The sequence below is a fragment of the Melanerpes formicivorus genome, unplaced genomic scaffold (assembly GCF_026170545.1).
Source record: "Melanerpes formicivorus ecotype bairdi unplaced genomic scaffold, bMelFor1.0.p_v2 SCAF_24, whole genome shotgun sequence".
Classification (NCBI taxonomy): Eukaryota; Metazoa; Chordata; class Aves; order Piciformes; family Picidae; genus Melanerpes; species Melanerpes formicivorus.
In genome coordinates this window covers 8,435,863-8,448,490 of record NW_027142376.1, presented here as the reverse complement: position 1 = coordinate 8,448,490, position 12,628 = coordinate 8,435,863, and the positions used below count along the sequence as shown (strand labels likewise).

The 12,628-nt window shown below is 44.2% G+C and overlaps 1 protein-coding gene across 1 annotated transcript in view; it reads right to left on the bottom strand.

The window, feature by feature from the left end:
- ULK4 (unc-51 like kinase 4) overlaps positions 1 to 12,628 on the bottom strand; it is a 165,337-nt gene that overhangs the window by 38,735 nt on the left and 113,974 nt on the right. The window lies entirely within an intron of this gene.

Here is a 12,628-nt window from a genome sequence, read left to right as displayed (position 1 = left end):
TTGCATTAGAGTATCAAGATGTTCTGACATAAATTATTTTATGCAAATGAAATAATTCATGAGAACATAACCCATTTAAATCAATGCCAACGATAGCAGATTGGGGTAAAAAGAAAGAGCAGAAATGTGTCATTAAAACCAGGAGTGATGAATCTAGACCACAGCTGTAAGTGCTGCATGGAATTTAAACTGAATGTAAATGTTTCTACAGGGCTGTGAGGCTTTATGGGACTTGGGAAACTTTTCTTCAAAGGAAATCACAGAAGAACTTAGAGAAAGCAGAGGTACGCCTTTCCTCAGCAGTTCCTGACACAAAACACCCCCAGCTATTAATTTAAACAGTGCATACTGGAGGTAGCAAGAAGTACTCAGCTGCTGTAGGTGCTAGGCTGACTATTGCCATTCCTGCAGGAATGGTGATGCCACTGCTTCCCTGGGCAGCCTGTTCTAGGGCTTGGCAACCTTTCAGCAAAGAAATCCTTCCTAATGTCCAACCTAAACCTCCCCTGGTGCAACTCATGACCATTTCCTTTTATCCTATCACTTTTTACTTTGGAGAAGAGATCAAGATCCACCACATCTATCTTCTCAGAAGTTCACATGATAGCTCGATTCCCAGATGGTGACTGCAAACAAATGTATGACATTGACAGGGCCACTGTTAACTGATTATTTTGGAGAACAATGTGAACCATCCTAGCACAAGTCAGCAGCAATGCTGTGTCCCCTAGGTACACTGGAGTCATGATGGCCCTGGTTTACTCCCAAAAGCACAAAACCTGTCAGTTTAGAAAGCCCCAAGGAAGGTTTGCATAGCTTTCTTCTATATCAATCACAGAGCTGCAGAATTGCTCAGGTTGGAAGGGACCTCAGAGATCACCTACTCCAACCTTCCCTCCATGGCCAGAGACACCTCTCAACTAGACTCAGCTGCTCAAGGCCTCATCCAACCTGGCCTTCAACACCCTCAGGAAGGAGGCAGCCACAACCTCCCTTTGCAGCCTATTCCAGAGTCTTATCATCTTTGTATTAAAGAACTTCTTCCTAAGCTCCAGTCCAATCCTTCTCTCCCTCAGTTTCAAACCATTCCCCCTTGTCCTATTGCTAGACTGGGACTTGCTCATCTTTGCTTGACCACATACAGAAACTAAGACCAACTATTACCAACTGTTGCAGCACAAGAACTCACTTTGTATCGTGACAGAACTTGGAAATAAATGCACATGCTTTTTTCCCTGACAGTTCTCAAGAAGTTTATTTCTAGACTCAGTGAAGCTGTCCAAATAAAGCAGCAAAATGATCTACATAAACCACTTCAGGTGCTGTGCATTTACTGCAAGAACCAAAATAAACACCAACAAACCCAAAACAATAAAGAGATGAGACAAGAAGGTCTTGTTTGTTTGTTTGTTGGTATATAATCTTAACTTCCAGATCTAGTTCTTTAACAAAGATTATGTCAGATTATGTTTTTTTTTGCTTTGCATGTTGTGTAATCAAACTGGTTTAGACATCTCCAATAATGAAGATGTTGCTACTATTATTATAAAGTCATTAAAAAAGCAGATGAGCAGCTGTAGCCTAATAAATACAGACCTGAACAAAAGAAAGTGCTGACAAGCTGCAGTCTTGTTTTAATGCAAATTCTCATCTGCTCACATCATATTTTAACTGTACTCAATTAATAAGCTTCTGTCACTAGCAGTTTCACATAAATGGGCTAATGCTAATTATCCCTCTATTTTCAACCACGGATTTTTAGAGAGAAAAAACACAATCCTGTCTGGAAAATAAAACAAAAATAATGAGCTTTGCAAGCCATGTGAGTGGCAGAAAATAAGAGAGTTTTCACTATCTCATTTTACAAGTCTTCTGTGTAAGTTGTGACAACTCTCTCATAAGACATCACAATATTGCCAAGAATTGGAACTAGTAATGTATTAATGATGGAAGAACTCATAGAAGCATCACAGAATGCCTCAGGTTGGAAGGGACCTCAGAGATCGTCTACCATAATCTCCCTGACATGGGCACGGGCACCTCTCAGCTACTCAGCTGCTCAAGGTCTCATCCAGCCTGGCCTTGAACACCTCCAGGAAAGAGGTTGTTCAGTCTGGAGAAGACTCTGTGGGGACCTTAGAATTGCCTCCCAATACCTGAAGGAAGCCTGCAGGAAGGCTGCATAGGGACTTCTCATGAGGGTATCTAGAGATAGGACAAGCTGGAATGGTTGGAAGCTGAGGGAGAGCAGGGTAAGTCTGGAGCTCAGGAAAAAGGTCTTCAGTAGGAGGGTGGTGAGACTCTGGAACAAGCTGCCCAGGGAGGTTGTGGCTGTCTCCTTCCTGGGGGTGCTGAAGGCCAGGATGGATGAAACCTTGAGCAGCTGTGTCTAGTTGAGAGGTGTCCCTGCCCATGGTGGGGAGGTTGGAGCAGATATCTCCGTGAATGCACTATTTTGACTTTTCAGCTTATACTGGAGTTATGCTCTAAAACACTTCTCTTACAATTAAATACACCAGGATATTTCCTTAAAGAAATTAATTTGAAATCACTGGAGCTATCTGTTACTATAAGACAACACTCATGTGTTGGTCCATTTCTAAATCAACATGCTAGATTTCCAGAAGCATTCTTCTATTCATCTTAAAGAATCTAGATAATCATCTGCTTTTGGCAAGACTGACAACCATCAACTCCATTGCTCTTCAAATGCCCCCAGAAGGGTCCAAAGCAGCAAGCTGTATCACTGTACATTAGAGGTTGGAAGAGACCTCAAGAGATCATCGAGTCCTACTCCCCAGCCAGAGCAGGACCAGTTAGGGTAGTCTGCACAGCAATGCATCCAGGTGGGTTTGGAAAGTCTCCAGAGAAGGAGACTCTACAACTTCTCTAGACAGCCTGTTCTAGTGCTCCATCACCCTCACTGTAAAGAAGTTTCTCCTCATGTTGAGGTGAAATCTCCTATGTTCAAGGTTGAACCTGTTGTTTCTTGACTTATTAGTGCACACCACCAAAAAGAACTTGTCCCCCTCCACTTGAAACCCATCCCTTAGATATTAGTACACATTGATAAGGTCCCCTCTCAGTCTTCTCTTCTCCGGACTAAACAGCCTCATGGGTCTCAGTCTCTCTTACAGGGGAGATGCTCAAGCCCCTAATCATCCTCATGGCTCTCCCTTGGGTTCTCTCCAGCAGGTCTCTGTCTGTCTTGCACTGGGGAGCCCAAAACTGGAAGCAGTATTCCAGGTGTGGTCTCACAAGGACAGAGTAGATGAGGAAAAGAACCTCCCTGCTGGCCACACTTTTGATGCACCTCAGGATACCATTGGCTCTCTTGGCCACAAGGGCACATTGTTGTTTGAGCTGCCTGAGCAGAGCAGAGCTGGTATGCAAATGCTGAGCTATTCATCAAGCAGGCATCTCACCCCAGAGAAAGCGTCTGCTGGCTGAAATTTAGGACAGGCATCGGCAGCCCACAGAAGAGTGCAGCACCACAAACTCAGTTTGTTATAAATCTATTATGCTGTGCGTATGAAAACATTACACTTTAATAGCTTAAAGACATGACAGCACTGGGCACTTCATCAATGTTTAATGAGCAGAGCCTTCATAATTTAAAATGTGGAGGTTTCCTCACTGAACAATCCTGACTGAATCACTGTTTGGAGGGGGGGGGGGGGGGGGGGGCAGTTACTGCAGAAACCTCCTGAAAGCTGAACCTCAGTGCACACAGATGCAATTTTTAAACACAGCCTTGCTTCAGAACACTGACAATGGATCACAGCCTCATCTGGAATTGTGCAGCACCCTGGTCACAAAAGCTCAGATGTGGTTATCATTGCTAGGGACTGGTCTGTGAGCGTGGGCCCTGTGATGGGAGGAACGCAGACTCACTGTTCCTGAGTATCTCAGCCTCCCATTTGATGTGTGAGCTACCCAAGGGAAAACTGCAGTTTTGTTTTCTTTCATTCAAAATATCCCTAACACCTCAGACACTGCCTTCCTTTTGCTCCACATGGTTACACTGCTTCATCTCATTATCACAGCCTTCTATTGCACCCATATTTTTACTCACAATTTCCATCTAGCAGACCATCCATACCTAAAATCACAGATCACAGGATGTTAGGAGTTGGAAGGGACCTCCAGAGATCATCAAGTCCAGAGCAGGACCATAGAATCTAGTGCAGGTCACATGGGAACACATCCAGATGGGGCTGGAAAGTCTCCAGAGAAGGAGACTCCACAACCTCTCTGGGCAGCCTGTTCTAGTGCTCTGTGACCCTCACAGAGAAGAAGTTCCTCCTCGTGTTGTGGTGGAACCTCCTGTGCTGTAGTTTATATCCATTGCCCCTTGTGCTATCACAGGATGCAGCTGAGCAGAGCCTGTATATCCCTCTTAACACCCAGCCCTCAAATACTTACAGACATTCATTAAATCCTTTCTCAGTCTTCTCTTCTCCAGACTAACCAGCCCCAGGTCTCTCAGTGTCTCCTCATGAGGCAGTGCTCCAGTCCCTTCATCATCCTCATAGCCCTGTGTTGGACTCTCTCAAGTAGATCCCTGTCCCTCCTAAATTGGGGAGCCCCAAACTGGATGCAATATTCCAGGTGAGGTCTCACCAAGGCAGGGTAGAAGGGGAGAAGTACCTCCCTGGATTGACTGGGCACACTCGCTTTAACGCACACCAGGATCCCATTGGCCCTTCTGGCCACAAGGGCACATTGCTGTCTCGTGGAGAACTTGTTATCCACCAGGACTCCCAGGTCCTCCACAGGACTGCTCTCTAGCAGATCACCTCCCAACCTGTAGTGCTGCAGTTTATTATTCCTTCCTAGATGCAGGACTCCGCACTTATTGGTGTTGAACCTCATTAGGTTCCTCTTTGCCCAGCTCTCAGTCTGTCCAAGTCTCTGAATGGTTGCACAGCCTTCAGGTGTCTCAGCCCAATCAATCTATTTGTCTCCATCACCAAATTCATGTGCTTCAGTGTTCTGCATCCTCACAGTCTGAGGGGCAAGGACTGTCTCCCCTTTCAAGTGCTCCATGTATATTCCCTGTTTATCTGCATCCACACACTAGCTAATAAATCAAGTTCTGTGTGACCTACAGCTTTGCTCATGACAAAAGCTTCTCAGTAGTGTTCCAGCCATGTAAGATCAAGAGGGTAATGATCTAGACCAAGTGAAACACAGCTGATCACTGATGCCAAACTGAAATGCAGAATTTGAAAAACATTTCAAAACCTCAATGGATAGAAACATCAGCAAGGCAAAGAAGGGAGAAGTGAGGATCAACAAAGAGGATACATCAACACTTTTCACTCTGACTGTCCAGTACTGGGTGGTTTAGAAGTCAGAGGAAGGCCCACACCTTTCTAGCAGGGGATCCTGCACCAGACTGCCTCCTGGTGCATGATAGGTAGTGATATTTCAGTGTGTAAAACAAAACTTAAGTACAGCCTCAGCAAACTTGTCTGCAAAGAGCCTGAGCTTAAGAAAGTAGATGGAATATAAAATGGAGGTTCTGTTGAAGAGTTTGCAGTTTGAGTTTGCAAAAAGTCACAGCCAGCCTGGTTTCCTAGCATACCTGCATCTCATCTTCAACATGGGCAACCAAAATCTCTCCAAGTTCTTCTAGCTTCTGGTAACAGCTTCACATGAAGACCAAGGAGTTTTAAATACTCTGTGATGATAAGAATTTAAATTTGGAATAAAATGGAGAGAGTTTTGCTTTAAAAAACAGGAGCAACTAGTTAAACTTCCATTTCTACTGGCACAGAACTGAAGATTGGCCAAAGATCTGGTTTAGTGTGGAGTTGGTGGAGTCACCATCACTGAAGGTGTTCGGGAGGAGACTTGATGGGGTGCTTGGTGCCATGGGTTAGTTGTTTAGGTGGGTTGGATTGGTTGATGGGTTGGACACGATGATCTTGAAGGTCTCTTCCAACCTGGTCTGGTCTGGTCTGGTCTGGTCTGGTCTGGTCTGGTCTGGTCTGGTCTATTCTATTCTATTCTATTCTATTCTATTCTATTCTATTCTATTCTATTCTCCCTTCAGGGAGTTGTAAAGAGCAGGAGGGTCTCCCCTGAGCCTCCCCTTCTCTGGGCTGGGCAGCCCCAGCTCCCTCAGCCTCTCCTCACAGGACTGTGCTCCAGACCCCTCCCCAGCCTTGTTGCCCTTCTCTGTTGTCAGAACCTATTCCAGTTGCCGTTCCAGAGAAGGTGGAGTCACCTTAACTGGAAGTGTTTAAATAGAGCCTGGATGATGCACTTGGTGCCATGGTTTAGTTGTCAGGAGGTGTTGGGTGACAGGTTGGACTTGATGATCTCTGAGGTCTTTTCCAACCTTACTGATTCTATGGACAACTGATTTCCTGTTTGAGAGAGTCACTTTCAGGCAATTCCTTGGTCTTATTTCCAACAGAAGAAAACAATTTAGAATTTAGAATAAACCAGGTTGGAAGAGACCTTCAAGATCATCGTGTCCAACCCATCAACCAATCCAACCCACCTAAACAACTAACCCATGGCACCAAGCACCCCATCAAGTCTCCTCGTGAGCACCTCCAGTGATGGTGACTCCACCACCTCCCCAGGCAGCCCATTCCAACGGACAATCACTCTCTGTGTGGAACTTCTTCCTAACATCCAACCTAAACCTCCCCTGGCGCTTTGGAGCAAGAAATTAGTTTATACAGGGCTTGCACTGAGCTTCTCACCCTGAAGTCCCAGTTTACAGCCACTAATGCAATTCAGTTGTACTACTAATAATAATGGAGGCAGTAACTACTGCTCATACACCCCCATTCACGCTCTAGCACATCAAAATCAGTGCAACCTGGTATGCAAACTGAGAAAATAGTTTTTTAATAATAGAATCCTACTGGGTTGGTGTTGATAGATCCATTTAAGCAAAAAGTATTGGATTTTATTATTCATCTGAGGACTAGGAACTATTTTGCAAACATTAAACAGTAGCTTATGGGGGTAAGGGAGCAATACGAAACATAAATCTGCTAGGACAAAGCAGCAAGCATCAGAAGTCATCCAGCTGTATATTAGAAAGTTGTCAGCATTAAACAATCACTAAAGAAAAATGAAGGAAAGCCATTAAAACAGGCCTCTGCTTTCATGAGCTTGTGTAGTGGGAGTGGGAGAACTCCCTATACGACTTGCCAGCTATGTAGGTGTTTGGCCATGTACTGAAAATCCCAGACCAAGGACAATGTGCTCTTTGATACAGAGAAAACAATTTCACAGCTACAGTAAAAACAGACAGCAAATCAGCCATTGCAGAGGTGTAAGTGTACAAAACAAAGCAGCACCTCTAGATTGAGATAACCACAGATAATCCAGAGAGGTGAAATCTCCTAAATCACACCAAAAGTTAAATGTCCCAGTAAGTATGAATAGAATAGAATAGAATAATAGAATAGAATAATTGAATAGAAGAATAGAATAGAATAGAATAGAATAGAATAGAATAGAATAGAATAGAATAGAATAGAATAGAATAGAATAGAATAGAATAGAACAGAACCTTTCCTTAACTGAAAGCTTCCAAGCCATACAAATTCCTACATAATGCCCCAAATGGTAAGGTATAAAAAAGTTCCTCAAGCTGGAGCAGAGGAAGTTCCATGTAAACAAAAGCAAAACCTTTTCCACAGTGTAAGTGACAGAGCCCTGGAACAGGCTGCCCAGAGAGGTTGTGGAGTCTCCTTCTCTAGAGACATTCAAAACCCACCTGGGTGTGTTCCTATGTGACATGCCCTGGGCGATCCTGCTCTGGCAGGCAGTCCAATGACTGAAGCACCTCTGGAAGTCCCTTTCAACCCCTAACTTTCTGTGCTTCTGTGATCTGACTATGTATCACTACTTAATGTTTTTATATTCCTACAGGCTTGTGGATTCCAGCAATCCACTGGAAGAAAAAAGAAATAAATCCCATCTTAGATACAATTAAAATGAAAATGTTAATTCTTGCAGTTGTTAATAACCTGTTGACGTGAAGAACACCCCAAATCACATACATACAGAAAGAAAATACACTGTGTTTACTGTTATGCATACACAGGGACACAAACTATACCACACAAAGGGAATCAGAGCAAGAGTAGCCAGAGAAGTACAAAATTCTCCAGCAGAAGAGGATTCTGCTGCAGCCAGAACACAAGTGATCCTATAGGCCTGGACGGTCTTATTGAGATGTAAATTACTGCCTTTTCCACGAGAAGAAATAAGCAGAGCATTCCTGTGCCATCTAGTGCTTTGGGTCTTAAAACACTGAAGTTCTCTGCAGACTGCTATCAGCCACAGAACTCCTGGACAGGATCAAAAGTGACAAGACACAGAAGAGAAGAATTCCAGGGATTTCATCGGTGACTGAGACTTACCCACGGACACGTGCTCTGTTTCATTTCAGAAGACAGAAGGATAAATACTGGAGAAAAACCCATTAATATGTAACTTTAGAATGTTGCACTGACGCATTTTGGCCACCTGAAAGAACGATAGCGTAAAGTTCCAAGAGGTAAATGAAAAGGAAGGCCACGCAGAAACAGAAAAAGGCCAGGAACATTCCAGTGCTCTAACCAAGTGTAGAAGTCAAACCAAAATATTCTTGCCTCTCCTTCAGTGGAAACTACAGGATGCAAATGCCGAAAAAAGAGGATGTCAAAGACAATGCTAACACCCTGCCAGCATGCTGAAAACACACCATGAGTTACACATGCTTGAGTTACCATGCTTGGTTGCATGGTTTAGTTGGTTGGGTGGTGTTGGATGATAGATTGGACGCGATGATCTTGAAGGTCTCTTCCAACCTGGTCTGGTCTGGTCTATTCCATGCTATTCCACTCCATTCTATTCCACTCCATTCTACAAAGTACAAAGGAGCCTGACCTTAGCCCCTCACAAGCGAGGTAAGCCAGGCACACACCTCTAAGGTGAAACCATATCTAACCATTTCAGATTATAACAGAAAAATCTCATCAGGCCTTGAAAGTAATAGGCTACGTCCTGGATTTCAATCCACACAATGGAATTAGTCAAGTTAAAATTAACCACGTGCCCCACCACAAAGAATGCCACAGGATCCCTGATGATAATCAACTACAGCATCCTTCTCACATCTGGCTATCCTAAGTACTATTAGGCATACAAGTAGCATTTTCACATGGCACTCTTAAAAAAAGCCTAAGTTATCCTTAATACCAAGTACATAAACTAATTACTACACATTTTTAGGAGCTGCTATTGCTTTTAGAATGTCTGAGAATGAGTTGGAACATTATTAAGTTTTGACTGGTCACAGCTTTATCGACTCTATGTTTTCCTTCTCGGTGCTACTGAAAATGCTTTACTAAGCTTAGCCAAAAAAATAAATAAACAATGAAATCTTTCATTTCCACAGGAAATTGGTAGAGATTCTATGACATGACAAACTGAACACAAAGTTCAAAATCCAGCAAAATCCAGCCTGTTTAGGGTCTGCATAATGTACCTTAATGCTGATCAGCTTCTTCTGGGGGGAAACTTTAGTTGTGTCTAATGAAATAATCCATCCTACCCAAGGATATTGTTCTATTAGAGAGAAACCTCTCCAACCTGATCTCCTTCTATGATCAGGTGACCCGTCTGGTGGACGTGGGGAGGCCTGTGGATGTGGTCTACCTGGACTTCAGCAAGGCCTTTGACACTGTCCCCCACAGCAAACTGCTGGCTAAGCTGTCAGCTCGTGGCTTGGACCGCTACACTCTGTGCTGAGTTAGGAACTGGCTGGAGGGCTGAGCCCAGAGAGTGGTAGTGAACGCTACCACATCCAGCTGGCAGCCAGTCACCAGTGGCGTACCCCAGGGATCAGTGCTGGGCCCTGTCCTCTTCAACATCTTCATCGATAATCTGGATGAGGGGGTCGAGTCAGTCATCAGCAAGTTTGCAAATGACACCAAGTTAGGGGCAGATGTTAGTCAGTTAGAGGGTAGAAAGGCTCTGCAGAGGGACCTCGACTGACTGGACAGATGGGCAGAGTCCAATGGGATGGCATTCAACAAGTCCAAGTGCCAGGTGCTGCACTTTGGCCACGGCAATCCCATGCAGAGCTACAGGCTGGGGTCAGAGTGGCTGGAGAGCTCCCAAACAGAGAGGGACCTGGGGGTGCTGATTGACAGCCACCTGAATAGGAGCCAACAGTGTGCCCAGGTGGCCAAGAGGGCCAATGGCATCCTGGCCTGCATTAGGAATAGTGTGGCCAGCAGGAGCAGGGAAGTCATTGTGCCCCTGTACTCTGCTTTGGTTAGGCCACACCTTGAGTACTGTGTCCAGTTCTGGGCCCCTCAGTTTAAGAAGGACATCAAAACACTTGAACGTGTCCAGAGAAGGGCAACAAGGCTGGTGAGAGGCCTTGAACACAAGCCCTATGAGGAGAGGCTGAGGGAGCTGGGATTGTTTAGCCTGGAGAAGAGGAGGCTCAGGGGTGACCTCATTGCCCTCTACAAGTACCTGAAAGGTGGTTGTAGCCAGGAAGGGCTTGGCCTCTTCTCCCAGGCAACCAGCACCAGAACAAGAGGACACAGTCTCAAGCTGCGCCAGGGGAGGTTTAGACTCGAGGTGAGGAGGAAGTTCTTCACTGAGCGAGTCATTCGTCATTGGAACGGGTTGCCCAGGGAGGTGGTTGAGTCACTGTCCCTGGAGGTGTTCAAGAGGAGATTGGACGTGGCACTTGGTGCCATGGTCTAGTCATGGGGTCTGTGTTGATAGGTTGGACTCGATGATCCTCGAGGTCCTTTCCAACCTAAGTTATACTGTGATACTGTGAAATCAACCAAAGATGGTCTATGAAGAAGGGGGAAAGGCTTGCTAACAACTTGAAAACAAGAGATTAATACTACTGAAGGACATAAATTGTTCACCTGAGTCATCCAGATGTGTAATCTAAGGTAAAACACACAGAACAACCTGTCAGTTTAGAGTGAGTGTAGCTGTAGCACCATACACTGACTATTGTAGTCAGAGTCTAACAAGCATAGAGCAATGGATCGTTATGGATTACCTTAATAATTAATAACATTAACTGAAAGCATGCTTGTAAGATTTGGATTATGAGAAAGACGCTGGAGAACGTTTTTCTCCAGCTGAGGTGATTTGAGCGCTGTGCTCTCTTGGCAGGAGATATGGCAACAAGTTTCTGCAGCTTTGTAACACTTAATGATTCCTCTATTAAAATATTGCTCAGATATTAAAAAAAAACCAGAAAACCACCACTCTAGACTTAAAAATGCAGCACAAACAGCTGCTGTGGGCTGAATCTTTCTTAAGTAGATACGATTATATTTCAATGCCTTTTGTGATTGTGACAGTTTTGACAAGATAATCATCTCCTCTGAAAGGACTTTGGAAGGTTTAGAGAAATGATGGTAAAATTTATTAAATAATCTGTCACATTACCTATGAACCCTGCTTTCAAAAGCAATCCTATGATCTCATTAAAATAATTACAGAAAAATCTCTGCCTGATATTATAAATAACAAGTACCAGGATTGGTGGTACAGAAAGGAGAGAGCTAGCCGTACAGGAACTTGCAAGATACAGAAAGTGATAGCACAGCTTTGTTCTCCTCAGACACTCCACAGAAGTTCCTGTGTTAAATACACTGTACCTTAGGTCAGCTTCAGAACTACAGTCTCCAAAGTGGGGGGAAAGGAAAGGAGTCCATAGCTCTGCTGAAATTAAATAGCCCAGACACACCTATTGCAACATCATTTCGCCTTCCTTTCTTCACACTTTGTCGCCTCTTTTTGCCTTTGGAGAAATGCAAAAGCCAGTTCTAAGCAGCACAACAATTACACAGAGAAACACAGGTGCAACCAAAAGTCAATAGAAGTGTCTTTAAAACCAAATCTCTACTAAGATTTTCTTTTCAGGAAGAACACAAGAAAAGAATGAAACCTGAGATGATGTTGGGGATGAAAAAAGTTATGAATTTTAATCATGGTATCCATTTTTATTCTACCTATTCATGCTTCTTTTAGGGAAAAGACTAGGCAAAGCTGGGCAGAAGGGGATGGTATTCTCTTTCCTGTGATGCAAATACAGTAGGCAGGAAAGAGAAGACAGGAACAGCTCCAAAAACTCTACAAAAGTTGCTTCCTCTTAACTCCTGCTGCCATTGAATATGGCCTTACCCTAGCAGCCACTGGTGAACTTAAAATTTTCCAACTTGGTTAATTCTATTCTATTCTATTCAAATCCAAGTGTCTTTTGCCTCTTACACCTGGGAAGTTCCCCTCTTATAACTCAAAACTCCACTCTGTACTCTCCAAGAGCAGAAGTAATCTATCAATGCAAGATGACAACCCTTCTTATGAAGACACTTTCAAGATCACAGCATCACAGAATGGCTCAGCTTGGAAGGGATCTCAGAGATTATCTGCTCCAACCTCCCTGCCATGGGCAGGGACACCTCTCAACTAGACTCAGCTGCTCAAGGCTTCATCCAACCTGGCCTTCAACACCCCCAGGGATAAGGCACCCACAGCCTCCCTGGGCAGCCTATTCCAGAGTCTCACCACCCTCCTACTGAAGAACTTCTCCCTAAAATCCAGTCTAACCCTGCTCTCCTTC